This window comes from Rhinopithecus bieti, unplaced genomic scaffold (assembly GCF_001698545.2).
Source record: "Rhinopithecus bieti isolate Rb0 unplaced genomic scaffold, ASM169854v2 scaffold_1251, whole genome shotgun sequence".
Taxonomy (NCBI): Eukaryota; Metazoa; Chordata; class Mammalia; order Primates; family Cercopithecidae; genus Rhinopithecus; species Rhinopithecus bieti.
In genome coordinates, this window is record NW_016803325.1 from 672065 (window position 1) to 689594 (window position 17530).

The 17530-nt window shown below is 37.7% G+C and overlaps 1 protein-coding gene across 4 annotated transcripts in view; it reads right to left on the minus strand.

Moving 5' to 3' along the window:
* IGSF11 (immunoglobulin superfamily member 11) overlaps positions 1 to 17530 on the minus strand; it is a 213572-nt gene that overhangs the window by 120785 nt on the left and 75257 nt on the right. The window lies entirely within an intron of this gene.

The following is a 17530-nucleotide window of genomic DNA, read 5'->3' on the forward strand; positions in this document are numbered from 1 at the left end:
GCCGGAGTTAGGGCCCCTTCCTTGCTCTAAACCCCTCCGCAAACAGGTGGTCGGCCTGATGCATCCTGGAGAGCTCTAGGAATGACTTTTCCACAGCCGCCTCCTGAGCCTGCAAGAGTCTTTCCTGTGGCAGTTTTCGGATAATTTATATTTGGCTTTTTCATTTTCATTCCTCTCTTATCAAACCTAAATAATCTGAAAGAACCTGACTCTGGCAAAATTAGGAATTCCTAATTTTACAATTTTTTGGTTTTGTGCTGTTTCCTGGATACCTTTTCACCTTTCTTTCTTGAAAAGTGGATAGGGGCTGTACCATGCCGCTAACTCCCCATTACTATCAGAGAGACTGCCATCTTCTCTTGCCCCTTTTGTAAACCTTATGTCAACTTCTAATATTTTAAGTTTTCCATCTTAAACGTTAGTGCTTTCTTAAACTGACCTTTAGTATACATGTTAACTAGTGGGAGAGGTGCATTTATTGTAATGGTTTAGTTGGGTTTTTTGTTGTTGTTTCTTGTTTGGGTTGGGTGGGAAGAAGGACTTTCCTAGCATCTGAAATTGTTTTACTTAAGTATCTACCTACATCTTTTCTTATAAAACCTATCTTTATTGCCTTACACTGGACTCTGCTCGTTATTGTACAGCTCATAGTCACTTCCTGCTTCAGCCTCCAAACTGAGCCTTCTAAATTTGAGGACATACCTGCCCAGGGGATGCCAACCCATTTTGGTCAGTTTCTGCAGCAGCACAAATTAGGATTCTCGGAGCCATTCAGAAATTGAGCCCTCATCTGGCAAATAACAGTGCTCCCAGGGAAACTCAGAAACAAAAATAATATGCACAGAAAAAAATATGTAAAATATTTTTAAACATACATTTGGACAAGGATTGGAAGATATATGTAAAATTAAAATATCAAGATGGTGGAGTTATGAATGTACTTCTCTTTTGAAAATGCGGATGTTATATTTTAAGGTAAAAAAAGGAAACATGTTAAGAAATGTTAATTTTAACAAGAATATCCTGAAAGGATAAATTTTTATTATGAATTAGAGATGCCTCAACTTTGCTCACTACTTCCAAGTTGCTAGAATTCCCTACCAGATCTCTAATGGCAAGAAATAAATGATGTGACAGTAGAGTTTTTCACATTAATAACAAGTTTAAATTTCCAACTATGATATCACGAGGCTCATTCTCATTCTTTTAAACTCCAGGGTGAGGACTAGTGTTTCTTTTTTCCATCCAGTTCAATTCCTCACCCTCTCTTGTACATATTCCTGCAGTCTAATCCGGTCCTAAGCGGGGTATAAGAGTAAGCAATATAAGAAAAACAAGGACGCTGTCAAGTGATAGGAGCTACTCAAAGCAATTATTCATGTCACTATAATCCCAGATATAAATATAGAGACAGAATATTTATCCTTTAACCTACTAATCTGAGCTTAAAGCCCTGATAAAGCAAGTTATCTGATATATTTATCACATCAATTTAAGAACTATTTACCAAGTACCTACACTTTGTAAGGCACCGGGTTTAAGGTTAAACCAAAAAAAAATGACCCCTGACCCCAAATAAGTTCCAGTTGCTTATGGGCTATGTCTGTACTATCATGAATCAGCAGATAAGAGTTCTGCCTCTTTGTCACCTAAGGATAATTCTGCCTTGCCAGACAAGAGCTACTGAGTCATTAAGAGGACAGTGCTCACAGCTCAGTGGAGGAGCCCTTTCAATAGAAAAAGAAGTGTGGCTTCTGCAGGGAGAGTGAGGATGATCAGATTTAAGGAGGCAATGCAGCTGCCCAGAGTCATAGGGGCAGATGGTAGCTGGTGGACCAGAAGAAGGCAGATCAGGAGTACTGGAAGCTCCAAGTGCTGTATACAGAGGCTTCCAAGGACACTCTCCCAGGAAACAAGAAGTGTGGTTTTTAAAAAAAAATTCATAGAGACAATACCATTGGCATATACTTTGAATAATTTTTTATTAGTAATGATGAGTTTCACCAACTCTTTTATCCTAATCTGCTTTACGAGCACAAAATGATTTCTTTAAATCCCTCAAGTATTCTGAGTACTAAAGACACAGACAACATGTTATATTTGTATAACACTTTACACATTTCAGAGTACTTTCACACCTATCATCTGATTTGATCTTCACAGCAAACCCAGGGGGGATGGGTAAGGCATGGATGATGACCCTGTCTTCACACAGGAGGATACTGTGTCTCAGAAAGATCAAGAGACACCTCAGAGATTGCAGATGTAAATGGGGACACCTGGAACCAGGGTCTTATTTACCATATAGTTTTTTCTACCACACCATGAAGCCTTTTCTTTTATCTCTTTTAGACCAACTTTTAAAAAAGTACAAATGATAGTGTCTTAAAGCTATCTGAGGGTAACACTGTACTTACCTCCTAAAGATTTATCCCACCTCTGCCCTACCACCATCACTACCACACCCAGACACCACCTCAGAAGCTATAAGATTTGGATGAGATTGGCCCCACCCTCATCTCTGAGGGAGTTGTAGTTGGTCTACCTTACCAAGAAAGAAATGGAGAGGGGAATGATCAGAATGAGGAACCCTGGTAGGAGACTCTGCTATATTATATAGCACCTTTGACTCAAAAACATTGATGCCGTGAAAAATAAGTCAACTTCTAAAGTTCACATTTTAATCCTAGGCAAGCTTCTCTCCTCAACCCATCAAAATGCTGGACCACTTCTTTCCACAATCAGTTTATCTGCATTCAAGAATGGAAAATTAACTTTATTATTAGCTTAGGAAGAACATAGGAAAGAAAAATGATGTAGGGAATTATAAGGATTTCCAATGCCAAGTATAATTTACTTTTGAATTAGCTATTTTAAGTTTTTAATACCTCAGATCCCTCTTCATTCATGTATATAAATTAAAGGTTAATTGCATTTAAGTTTTGGTTGTATTTGTCTATGGAGTGTTTTATAAGAGCATTGTTCTTAAAGTTAGGAAAAACCTGTTTGATCCTTGTTTGAGCCAGTAACTCATTCTGTATATATTTTAACCCAGCTGCTTAGAGACAGCATATAGTCTAGAGCACAGCTTAGTCCTTTTAGAAGTAAAATTTTGGAGGAATTTTCTCCCTCCCCTCCCCATTGCAAAATGTCAAGAAAAGCTCTAAAATAATAAAGGAATGGAGAAGAAAATAGTGGCATCATTGCAGTAAGACAGAAAGCAAACCAACAAGTGTTTATTGTATGTTGACATAAATAAACCACTTAATATTTTAAAGCAACACTCTTGAATTCTGGATTAACTCATAACCTAGGTATATTGATATCTTACTGTCTTTCTTATGTATCTTTCTTCCCACTCCTCTGTCAACCCTTGCTAGATAGGATTTACAAGGAGCTAAACAGCAATACCCATCCTCCTCCCCATAGCCCAATCCCTATCACTGTTGTGAATATTGTCAATGTTTCCCATCTTCATTCATTTTGGGAAAAGTTAGCTCTTTTTCTTGAATCCCTAATTTATTTTTAGGTAAAGTTACTCTCTGAGCAGGGAACATTGTAATGAAATGCTACAGAATTAATTCAAATAGCAAATTTAAAATAATACCACTATGTTTTTTAGGACTTGAAAAAGGCAATAGCATAAGTAGCATTTTATATGTCACCTGAAAATTTTTTGTATTTTCATTTTTATAAGGAATATAATTTTCAAATGTTCTGACAAGTTTCTTTACCAGTTTTCATTAAAGGTAATATGCTTCAGATTAATTCACTCGATTTTATATACTGGGGTATAGGCAGTTACCTCAGTATTTTTCAATTCTGAGGTGTTTTCCATAGAAGTTTAATTTAAACTGCAGTTCACACTTTCACTTCCAGCAACAAAACAGGTCAGAGACCTTGATTTATTAAAAATGTGAACTTATATATTTTTATAATCTTAAATGAATAAAATACGGAAAAGTAAAGCCAAAGGCTGCATGAAGGAAGGAATCCATCTACAGTCTATTCTCAACACAGCATCCACAGTGATCCTAAGAAGTCAGATCAGGTCTGTCCAAGACCTTCCAATGGCTTCCTGAATCACTCAGGATAGGTCTTACTATAAATCACAGGGCCTATGTTAGTTGTCTATTGCTGCTGTAACAAATTACTACAAACTTAGTGGCATAACACAACACAAATGTGTTATAGTTCTTGAGGTCAGAAGTCCAACATGATTCTCAGTAGACTAAAATCAAGGTGTGGGCAGGGCTGTGTTCCTTTCTGGAGGTTCCATAGGAGAATCATTTTCTTACCTTTTCCAGATTCTTGAGCCCACCAACTTTCCTTGGCTCATGGTCCCCTTCCTCTATTTTCAAATCTAGCAACATCAGGCCAAGCCCTTCTCACACTCCTTCTTCCACATCTAAGGATTCTTGTGATTACACTGGGCCCACTCAGATAATCCAGAATAACCTCATTTCCAGATCAGTTGAACAACATCCATCAGCAACCTTAATTCCCCTTTGCCATAGGAGGTAATATATTCACAGGTTCTGGGGATTAGCAAGTGGGGAATCCCCTTTGTGTGGGGCCCTTATTCTGATTACAAGACCCTACTGGATCTAGTCCCCCATTATCTCTCTGACCACATCTTCTGTTTTTCCCCTCAGTCATTCTGCTCTCACCATAATGACCTCCTCAATGTTTCTTGAATAAGCAGGAACGTGTTTGCCTCAGGAACACTAAAATTGTTCTTTCCCTACATTGTTGCATAGCTCTCCTTTCACTTCTAAAGACCTTTTCTCATATGTCATCTAAGTCGTAACTGACCATTGAAACCACCTTTGCAAAATGATGACTGAGACAGTGAAAGAGATCTCACTTAACCAACTCCATCTTGCTTCTAACCTGACCTTGTCCTTGTTCATTCCTGGGCATAGGCTGAACTAACTTTGGGAGAAACTTAGTTTATAGTTTAAACAAAGACGATAACAGCCCTTTCCTAAAGCAGACCTTCTTCTTGCCTGGGGACTAGATTGCCTTTGTAGGACTAACGTTAGCCACAAGATTAGAAATTATGGTTTAGGAGTCATGCAGCCAGAGGTTACAAGATTCTGACCCTCCCTAAACTGCTCCTTAGATAAGTGCTTGAGATATTTTGCAGACCCTGCACAGGATGGATGGATCAGCTGGCACCACCCAGATCAATAAACTGGTTCATCTGATCTTGTGGCCCCTGCCCAGGAAATGACTCAGTGCAAGAAGACAGCTTTGACTCACTATCATTTCATCCCTAACCAATCAGCACTCCTGGCTCACTGGTTTCCCCCCACCCACCAAGTTATCCTTAAAAACTCTGCTCCCTTAATGTCTGGGGAGATTGATTTGAGTAATAATAAAGCTCTGGTCTCTCACACAGCTGGCTCTGTGTTGATTACTCTTTCTCTATTGCAATTCCCCTGTCTTGATGAATTGGCTCTGTTGAGGCAGCAGGCAAGGTGAACTCCTTGGGCAGTTAACATCATCCTTCTAAAATAAAAAAAATTAAATGACATTTTAAAATCCGTCTCCTCGTTGTATTTTTTTCTTAGCATTCTGTCATTAACATACTCAATTATTTTAATAATCTTGTTTGTTTGTTGTCTGCTTCACCCAATATAATCTACAAGGACAGGAACTCTATTCATTGCTGAATTCTCAGTCTCTTTAACAGATCATGACACTTGTAGATGCTGAATAAATATTTTGAATGGATGAATCAATGAATGAAGCAATTCTCAAGAAATTTGACAGGATTGAAATTATTTACAACACATTGTTTGACCACAATGATATCAAGGTAGGTATCAATAACAAATACACACACACACACACACACACACACACACACACACACACACAGAGATATTACAAAAAGCAATTCTAAATAATTCAAAATCAAGAAATCATAAAGGAAACTAAAGTGTATCTAGAAGAAAATAAAAATCTTTTATATTGAAATCTGTAAAATGCAGTTAGAGTATCTATTTGAAGGAAAACTTAAGTCTCAAATGCTTATATTAGAAAAGATGAAAACCTAAACACAAATAAATTACTATATAGCTTAAGAATTTTGATAAAACAAGATAGGTCTAAAGGAAGCATTAATAGAAGAAAATAATATAGAGGCAAAAACAATAAAATGTTTAACAAATGCATAATACAGAAGATTGACACAGTCAAATATTTGCACCTTGAAATCATTAATTAACCAAATTTTAGTGACACTAATCAAAATTTAAAATGAGAGAGACCTCAAATAATATCAGAATAAAAATGGTGGCCAGATGAGGTGGCTCATGCCTGTAATCTCAGCACTTTGTGAGGCCAAGGCAGGTGGACCACCTGAGGTCAAGAGTTCGAGACCAGCCTGGCCAACATGGTGAAATCCCGTCTCTGCTAAAAATACAAAAATTAGCCAGATGTGGTAATGCATGCCTGTAATCACAGCTACTACTCTGGAGGCTGAGGTGGGAGAATCGCCTGAACTCGGGAAGGAGACGTTACTGTGAGCCGTGATCATGCCACTGCACTCCAGCCTGGGCAACAAGCAAGACTTGATCTCAAAAAATAAAAATAAAAAAAGAATAAAAAAGGAGACATTACTACATATGCTGAAGATATTTAAAAGATATGAAAAAAGATGAATAATTTTCTGCCAATAAATCTGAAAATTTGGAGGAAATGGGCAATATCCTAGAAAAATATAACTTATCAACATTTGCTCAAAAATAACCAGAAAACCTGGATAGTCCCATACAATTAAGGTAATTGAAGCAATAAGTTTAAAATCTCTCTATAAATAAAACTCTAGCTCCAGGTAATTTTATCAGCAGATTTTACCAAATGTTCAGAAAACAAAAACAAACCCAATCTTTTACAAACTACTTAAAAATAGAGAAAAAAATGAAACACTCCACTCATTTTATGATGCTACTGTTATACTGCATACCAAATATTGTCAAGAATGATAGGAGAAAAGAAAATAGGCCAATTTTTCTTATGCAGAGATGCAAATGAGCATTAGTAAACTAAGTCCACTAATACATATATGAGATAATCCATCACACCAATTGAATTTATTTCATGAGTGTAATGTTTAATATTTAACAGTCAATGCAATTCACCACATTGAGGTTAAAGGAAAAAAATTAGATGATCTTCTTATTAAGTGCCCACTGAAGGCAAAGAAGCCATTCCGGGCCTTATCTAACAGAGGTCCTTGGGGAAGAAAAGGCAGCCAGCGGAATCAGAGGGCCACAGGGTGAAGGAAGCTCGTAGTGCAGATCTGAGTGCTCAGTGGGCAGGCAGAGAAGCCTGAGAAGCCTGAGAGCCCTGTTTGCTTTCTCAACAGGGAGGGTTGTAGCCTTGGGCAAGATCTCAGCCCTGATTGCAGGCTGACTGGATATAAAATCAATGTGGTTGCAGAGGCATGGCACATGATTGACCTTGCTGGTTACGAGGAGCTGGGTAAGGCCTGTCACTGCTGGCTTTCCCCCACTTCCCTGGTGATGTGTACGTTGCAGCAGAGGCAGCCATAATCCCCCTGGGAACAAAACTCCATTGGCCTGGGAACCACCTCCCACCCCCACAGTGGTGGCAGCAAGCCCCATCCAAGAAGAGCCTGAGCTCAGACCCACCTAACAGTGCCCACACCTGATGGTTTTTCTCTACTCACTCTGGTAGCTGAAGACAAAAGGCATACACTCTTGGGAGTCCTATGGCCCTACCCATCACCTGAGAAACCCGAGTACCCATCCTGCCAAACGTAGGGCAAGATTATATACTTCTACTGCCTCAGCTGGCACTCTCTTGAAAACACCACCTCCTGGCTGGAAGCAAACCAACTAAAGCCATTACAGCAACTCGTAACAGAACAACTGTTACTAGGGGGTCCTTGTTCTTAGAGCTTCCGAGATGGTGGCGGGCCACTTCCAAGATGGCAGCAAGCCTCTTGTTCTCTGACTTGGGGTTCTTGGCCTCACGGATTCCAAGGAATGGAATCTTGGGCCATGCAGTGAATGTTATAGCTCTATTAGAAGCCATGGGTCACAGAAGAGAACTGTGGAACCCAGCGACTAGTTTTCAGCTCGATTTGGACGAACCCGGGCACTTAGCTGTGCAGTGCAGAAACAATGGCAAGCCTTTAGCCTGATTGTGCAGTTGCAAGATTTAATAGAGTGAAAACAGAGCTCCCATAAAATGGGAGGGGACCCAAAGGGGGTTGCCATTGCCAGCTCGAATGCCTGGGTTTATATCCCAATCACTGTCCCTCCCGTTGTGCTCTCAGGCGATAGATGATTGGCTATTTCTTTACCTCCAGTTTTTGCCTAATTAGCATTTTAGTAAGCTCTCTTTACTACCTGATTGGTCTGGTGTGAGCTAAGTTGCAAGCCCCATGTTTAAAGGTGGATGTGGTCACCTTTCCAGCTAGGCTTAGGGATTCTTAGTTGGCCTAGGAAATCTAGCTTGTCCTGTCTCTCACAACCATGCTCCAAAGAAGGAGGAAACAACAGCTGATTTCACTGCCTGCAACACTCCAGCTAACTAGAGGTCCTGAGTCCATCCACATGACAATTTCACTGCTAGCATAACCACCATTCAAGAACACCAGTGCAGTAAGCAAAACTCCAACCAAGGACTCCCACAGAGTTCACTACACACCTCTGCCACCTCCACCAGAGAAGGTTCTGGTATCCACGGCTGGGAGACCTAAAGATGGATCACAATACAGAACTTTTTTTGCAGGCATTCCCCAATACCAGCCTGGAGCCCATTTAGCCCCACTGGGTGGCTAGATGCAGAAGGGCAATAACAATCACTGCAGTCCAGCTCTCAAGAAGCCCCATCCTTAGGGGAAGCAGGAGAGTACCACATCCAAAGGATCACCTCATGGGACAAAACAATCTGAACAGCAGCCCTTGAGTTCCAGATCTTTCCACTGAAACAGTCTACCCAAAAGAGAAGGAACCAGAAAAACAATTCTGATAATATGACAAAACAAGGTTCTATAACAGCCCCAAAAGGTCACATTAGCTCTCCAGCAATCCAAACCAAGAAGAAATCTCTGAATTGCCAAATCAAGAATTCAGAAGGTTGATTATTAAGCTACTCAAGGGGGCACCAGAGAAAGGTGAAAAACAACTGAAAGAAACCTAAAAAACAACACAGGATATGGATGAAAAAGTCTCCAGAGAAATAGACATCATAAAGAAAAGACAATCACAACTTCTGAAATTGAAAGACATACTTAGAGAAACGCAAAATACACTGGGAAGTTTCAGCAATCAAATCGAACAAGTAGAAGAAAGAACTTCAGAGCTTGAAGATAAGACTTTCTAGTTAACCCAATCAGAAAAGGGTAAAGAAAAAAGAATTTTAAAAAAAATGAACAAAGCCTCCAAGAAATTTGGCATTATGTTAAATGACCAAACATAAGAGTAATTAGTATTCCTGAGGAATAAGAGAAATCTAAAAGTTTGGAAAATGTATTTAAGGAAATAATTGAGGAAAACTTCCCTGGTCTTGCTAGAGATCTAGATATCCAAATATAAGATGCTCAAAGAACACCTGGTAAGTTCATCACAAAAGATCATCATCTAGGCACATAGTCAACAAGTTATCTAACATTAAGATGAAGGAAAGAATCTTAAGAGTTGTGAGGCAAAAGCATCTGGTAACCTATTATACAAAGAAAAAGCTATCAGACTAACACCAGATTTCTCAGCAGAAATCCTGCAAGCCAAAAGGGATTGGGGTCCTATCTATAGGCTTCTTAAACAAAATAATTATCAGCCAAGAATTTTGTATCCAGTAAAACTAAGCTTCATAAATGAAGGAGAGATAAAGTCTTTTTCAGACAAACAAATGCTGACAGAATTCACCACTACCAAGCCTGCACTACAAAAAATGCTAAAAGGAGTTCTAAACCTTGAAACAAAACCTGAAATACACCAAAATAGAACCTTCTTAAAACATAAATCTCACAGGACCTATAAAACAATAACACAATTTAAAAAAGGTATTCAGGCAACAATCAGCATGATGAATAGAACAGTACCTCACATCTCAATACTAACATTGAATGTAAATGGCATAAATGTTCCACTTAAAAAATAGAGAATGGCAGAATGGATAAAATCCCATAAACCGAGTATCTGCTGTCTTCAAGAGATTCAGCTCACACACATGGACTCACATAAACTTAAGGTAAAGGGGTGGAAAAAGATATTCCATGCCAATGGAAACCAAAAGTAAGCAGGAGTAGCTGTTCTTATTTATATCAGACAAAACAGACTTTAAAGCAACAACAGTTAAAAAAATAAAGAGGGGCATTATATAATCATAAAAAGATTAGTCCAACAGGAAAATATCACAATTCTAAATACACATGCACCTAACACTGGATCTCCCAAATTTATAAAACAATTACTACTAGACCTAAGAAACGAGATAGATAGCAATACAGTAATTAGTGGGGACTTCAATACTCAACTAACAGCACTAAACAGGTTATCAAGACAGAAAGTCAACAAAGAAACAATGGAATTAAATTATACTCTAGAACAAATGGATTTAACAGATGTTTACAGAACATTCTACCCAACAACTGCACAATATACATTCTATTTATCAGCACATGGAACATTCTCCAAGATAGACCATATGACAGGCCACAAAACAAGTCTCAATAAATTTAAGAAAATTGAAATTATATCAAGTATTCTCTCAGACCACAGTAGAATAAATTGAAAATTAACTCCAAAAGGAACCCTCAAAACTATACAAATACATGGAAATTAAATAACCTCATCCCAAATAATCTTTGGATCAACAATGAAATCAATACGGAAATTTAAAAATTCTTTGAACTCAACAATAATAGTGACACAACCTATCAATACCTCTAGGAAACAGCAAAAGCAGTGCTAAGAGGAAAGTTCATAGCATTAAATGCCTACATCAAAAAGTCTGAAAGAGCACAAATAGACAATCTAAGCTCACACCCCAAGGAACTAGAAAAAAAGAACAAACCAAACCCAAACCCAGAAGAAGAAAAGAAATAACAAAGATCAGAGCAGAACTAAATGAAATTGAAACAAAAAAAATGGACAAAAGATAAATGAAACAAAAAGATAGTTCTTGGCTGGGGGCGGTGGCTGATGCCTGTAATTTCATCACTTTGGGAAGTGCAGGTGGGTGGATCACTTGAGGCCAGGAGTTCAAGACGAGTCTGGCCAACACAGTGAAACCCTGTCTCTACTAAGACTACAAAAATTAGCCAGGTGTGGTGGTATGCACCTGTAATCCCAGCTACGCAGGAGGCTGAGACAGGAGAATCATGTTTGTCACAAAAAAAGGAAGGAAGGAAGGAAAGAAGGAAGGAAGGAAGGAAGGAAGGAAGGAAAGAAGGAAGGAAGGAAGGAAGGAAAGAAAGAAGGGAGAGAGGGAGGGAGGGAGGGAGGATTTAAAAATTGCCAACAAAAACATTCAGGACCAGATGAATTCATAGCTGAATTCTGTCAGACATTCAGAGAATTGGTACCAATACTAACGAAACTATTCCAAAAGATAGAGAAAGAGGGAATCCTCTCTAAATCATTCTATGAATTCAGTATTACCCTAATACCAAAAGCAGGAAAGGACATAGCAAATAGAAAGAAACCTACAGACCAATATCCCTAATGAACATAGATGCAAAAATCCTCAACAAAATACTAACTAATCAAATCCAACAGCATATCAAAAAGATAATCCACCATGATCAAGTGGGTTTCATACCAGGGATGTAGGGTTGCTTTAACATATGCAAGTCAAGAAATGTGATACACCACATAAACAGAATTAAAAGCAAAGGTCATGTGACCATCTCAATAGACTCTGAAAAAGCATTTGACAAAATCCAGCATCCCTTTGTGATTAAAACCCTCTGCAAAATCAGCATACAAGGGACATACCTAACTGTAATAAAAGCCATCTGTGACAAACCCACAGCCAACATTATACTGAATGGAGAAAAGTTGAAAGCATTCCCCCTGAGAACTGGAACAAGACAAGGATGCCCACTTTCACCACTTCTATTCAACATAGTACTGGAAGTCCTAGCCAGAGCAATCAGACAAGAGAAAGAAATAAAGGGCATCCAAATCAGTAATGAGGATTCAAACTGCCACTGTTTGCTGATTTGCTGCTGTTTTCTAGGTATAGATCATATACCTAGAAAACCCTAAAGACTCATCCAAAAAGCTCTCGGATATGATAAATGAACTCAGTAAAGTTTCAGAATACAAAATCAATGTACACAAATCAGTAGCACTGCTATACACCAACAGCGACCAAGCTAAGAATCAAATCAAGAACTCAACCCCTTTTACAAGAGCTGCAAAAAAATAAAATACTCAGAAATGTACCTAACCAAGGAAGTGAAAGATCTCTACAAGGTAAACTACAAAACACTGCTGAAAGAAATTATAGGTGACACAAACAAATGGAAACACATCCCATGCTCATGGATGGGTAGAATCAATATTGTGAAAATGACCATAGTGCCAAAAGCAGTCTATAAAGTCAATGCAATTCCCATCAAAATACCAACATCATTCTTCATAGAGCTAGAAAAAACAATCCCAAAATTTATATGGAAGCAAAAAAGACCCTGTACAGCTAAAGCAAGACTAAGCAAAAAGAACAAATCTGGAGGCATCACATTATCCAAGTTCAAACTATACTACAAGGCTATAGTTACCAAGCAGCATGGTATTGTTATTAAGTACAAGCACATAGACCAATGGAACAGAAAAGAGAACCCAGAAATAAAGCCAAATATTTACAGCCTACTGATCTCCAACAAAGCAAACAAAAATATAAAGTGGGGAAAAGACCTTCTATTCAACAAATGGTGCTGGGATAAATGGCAAGCCACACGTAGAAGAATGAAACTGGATCCTCATCTCCCACCTTGTACAAAAATCAACTCAAGATGGATCAAAGACTTGAATCCAAGACTTGAAATCATAAAAATTCTAAAAGATAACATCATAAAAACCTTCTAGATTTTGGCTTAGGCAAAGAGTTCATGACCAAGAACCCAAAAGCAAATGCAAAAAATCAAAGATAAATAGATGGGACTTAATTAAACTAAAAAGCTTCTGCACAACAAAAGAAATAATCAGCAGAGTAAACAGACAACCCATAGAGTGGGAGAAAAATCTTCACAAATTATGCATCTTCACAAACTATGTATCCAACAAAGGACTAATATCTAGAATCTACAAGGAATTCAAACAAATCTGAAAGAAAAAAACAAAACAAATAATCCCATCAAAAAGTAGGCTAAGGACATGAATAGGCAATTATAAAAGAAGATATACAAATGGTCAGCAAACGTGAAAAAATGCTCAACATCACTAATTATTAGGAAATGCAAGTCAAAACCACAAATGTGATACCACCTTACTCCTGCAAGAATAGCCATAATTAAAAACTAAAAAATGTTGGCATGAATCTGGTGAAAAGGGAACACATTTATATCACTGGTGGGAATGTAAACTAGTACAACCACTGTGGAAAACAGTGCAGAGATTCCTTAAAGAACCAAAAGTAGAATTACCATTTGATTCAGCAATCCTACTACTCCTTATCTGCCCAGAGGAAAACAAGTAATTATATGAAAAAGACACTTGCACACACGTTTATAGCAGCACAATTTGCAATAACATAAACATGGAACCAGCCTAAATGCCCATCAACCAACAAGTGGATAAAGAAAATGTGGTGTGTGTATATATACCCAGATACACACACACACACCCCCCACCATGAAAATGACTCAGCCATAAAAAGGAATGGAATAATGGCATTCACAGTAACGTGGATGGAGTTGGAGACCATTATTCTATGTGAAGTAACTCAGGAATGTAAAACCAAACATTGTATGTTCTCATTTATATATGGGAGCTAAGATATGAGGATGCAAAGGCATAAGACTGATATAATGGACTCTGGGGACTCAGGGGAAGTGTTGAGGGTGGTGAGTGATTATAAAAAAGTACACCTGGGTTCAGTGTACACTGCTCAGGTGATGGATGCACCAAAATCTCAGAAATCACCACTAATGAACTTATCCATGTAACCAAATACCACATGTTCCCCAAAAACTACTGAAATAATTTTTTAAAAGGATACATTTATTATTTTTCAGTATAACTAGAAGGGAAAGGGTATTGGTGGATGTGGGACATCCAAAACTGCAGACACTGGTGATTTTTTTATTTTTATTTTATTTATTTTATTTTTTTTTACTGCCAAGCTTTTTTTTTTTCTGCTAAGCATCAAGACCTTCTTCCAATGTCCAGGCAATTTTCCAGAGTTTGATTTTCAGTGGAAAGTAGAGTCCACTTTCCCCTGTAGAGGCCAGAAATACCCCCTAACAACCAGGGTGCAATCACATAACATAAGGTTCAGCCAACTGGAGAGCCTCATATTTGGAATTTTAAGTCTTGAGCAAGTGTAACAAAAATTTAGGGATAAGGAAAGAAGAAGGAAAAGGAAATGCTAAGACATAAAAGAAGGAAGAGATGAAAAAGAGTTCATTCCACTGTGCACTGACCAGAGGCAGTTGTAGATGTGGTGCCAGCAGTGGTAGTGGTGCCAGGAGCTGTCCAGTGAGTCCCCACCAGAGTGTTCCTTTGGTGTCATTTGGCTATTCAGCCTCCTTTGGTTGCTGCTTATTTTCTAATCCCTTAGACTTCTCACCTTTTCTATGAGCTACCTAACAGCCTGGACCTTTTCTTCTTTAATGAACCATCATCAGTTTCTGTTTCTTGCAACCAAGAACATTGTCTTTAGGATTAAAGTGTTCTGAAATTCTTATCTTTCCAGAAAGTTAGAGATATTGATTAACTTATACTTCAAAGAGGTGAGGAGGGTCCTACCTGATGAGAGCCATCAGAGATCTTTCTAAACCAGCAACATCCAAGAAGATAGTCAAAAGATAAGAAAAAACAACCCTGAGAAGAACCAGAAGATTTTGAAAAAATGGCCTCCAGTCTGATAGAACATATGATCAGTGTGTGGATCAGAACCAGTGACAGGTGTACATTTCACACTAAAATTTAATCCATATTTATGGTATACTTACTATGTTCCAGGCACTGTAACTACACTACACTTTAACACAATTGTCTTATTTAAATCCTCACAACAATGCTGTGATACAAGTAATTTTACTTCATTTTTCCAGATAAAGAAAACTGGGATTCAAAGAAGCTTTAAACTGCATAGTCAAGATGATACAGCCCATAAATAATAAAGCTTAGAAAATAAAACTCAAGTTTTCTGTCTCTATAGCCAGTGTTCTTTCCACTATACACAGATACCTCCATTTGAATTAGCACCCTGATTGACAATTTGAAATGGATAACCTTTCTGCTACTTTTTAATACTAAAATATGTTTTGTTCAGATTTTAGCCTGTCTTTTTTATCTGTTAATGAACACTCTTCCTTAAAAGACACACGACATATACATTAAATAGATAACCCACTCTTTAAAAATTAATCAGAAGTTTTATATTCGTAAACATTGAAAGACTAGCCTAAATAATACCTGGATTTTAATGTTTTTTAATAACTAAAAGAATAACCCATAAAATTGGAACTCAAAACAGTGAACTATGCTGTTTCTATGGTAACTCAATGAGAAAAAAATTAGATGGCCTAAAAGATATTTTAATTCAAATAAATTGGTTCACAGTTTTAATATCATTTTTAGAAAAATCAATATATATCTAATCATTATTATTACCAAAATCCACATATTAATACTATGTATTCTTAAAGAAAGAGTGCCGCAGTATTAAAATCTTCTTATGCACCATTTCATATCTTCTCAGTCCTACCTCTTATTCTAGTTTCTGCTGCAGGCTTAGATCAGCTTCTCACAGGTATAACCTAACAATGTCTTGCTTTGCCTTGGACTATATCAAGTACTTCTCTCTTTCTGTTCCAGAGATTCTCTGACACCAGCAGGAATCCGGCGCCATAGACATGTGCAACCTGGAAGCACAGGGGCCACTCTTGACCAATGTAGAATGGGAGTCAATAGATAACCCTTCTCCCTTGCATCCTCCAAGTAGCAGTTCATAGCCACATTTCATCAGGCTCCCCAGAAGTTCTGGCATGATCAATAGCAGCCAACCAACAACAAATGCATCGTTGGCTTTTCTTCTTGCCTTTTTCATTTCCCCATCAATTACTCTTTCTCCCTGAAATTACTTCTTAAATAAACTAACTATATATCAACCTTTAACTCAGGATATACTTTCAGGGGAACCCAAACTAAGACAACTAACTTCAAATAGACTTTATGTATCTATGTACATGGTTCCTACTAGGATTAACTATAGGATTTTTTTTTTTTAATTTTTCAGTAGCCAGCTCTTTTCAAATATACATCAAAATTATGATACTAGTATACTTCTTGTCCTAGAGATTTGGGCATGTCTATAGCGTATATTTCTTGATGTCTCGAACCAAATAAGGTAAATACAAAATAGAGCTTTTGCATTTGACCTTCTAAATGATAAAAGGTTTGCTTAATTTCAACTCTGCTATATTACTAATAACATTGGGAAAGTCACTTAACCTCTATATGTCTCAACTACCACCTTATAAAAATGGAATATAATTCCTACTTTGCAGGTTATTAGAATTGAATCAGGTAATATGTATGCAATGCCCATTACAGTGCCTAGCTGATAATCAGCCTGGCAAGTCCGATTAGCTGCTGTTATTATTACCATTATTAGTAGAATTGGTTTTATTTGAAAGTTTGCCATCATGGGGATAAAAGATCCATTAACTTGATATTTCCACCCAAATAGTTCACTGCATTGTATTTTGCAGCCATAAGCAAATATTTGAATTGAATTTAATGTGGAGAATCAAGATACCTCCCCAGAATAAACTGAGAATACCTCTGTATAGACCTTTGAAATGAGAGACTGCAAAACATTATCGCTTCCACAAATGCCTTTGCCTCACAACCAACCCCACTCTATCCTTCCATTGAATTTGCACTGCTCTTGTGCAGTCTTTCATCAATTCAACAACTATATAAAAATTCTGCTATGATGTGTTGAGTGGAAATTAAACAGTCAGATCATGCAAAATATACAGTCATATTATTATGAGGTTCTAAAATGACTAGGGTAATAAACTGCCTAGCAAGACAGCCAAGAATTACAGAAATCCTGTTGCTGAATCTGCATCTATTTATGTCCTAGCTATGGTTTAGCAAGGTGGCACTTCAAACTAAAGCTTAGCTATTGATGGAAATGTTTCTGTGTCCTATATTGATTGGTGCTTCCAGGTTTGCATCAGTGATACCAGGAACAGTGAACTGACACTTGTTTCATCAGCTTGATGCAAGAATACTGGGCCATGATATACAGGAACACACCCTCTGCTTCTCAAGGCAGGATTAGGAAGGATTTAACCCTCTAACTT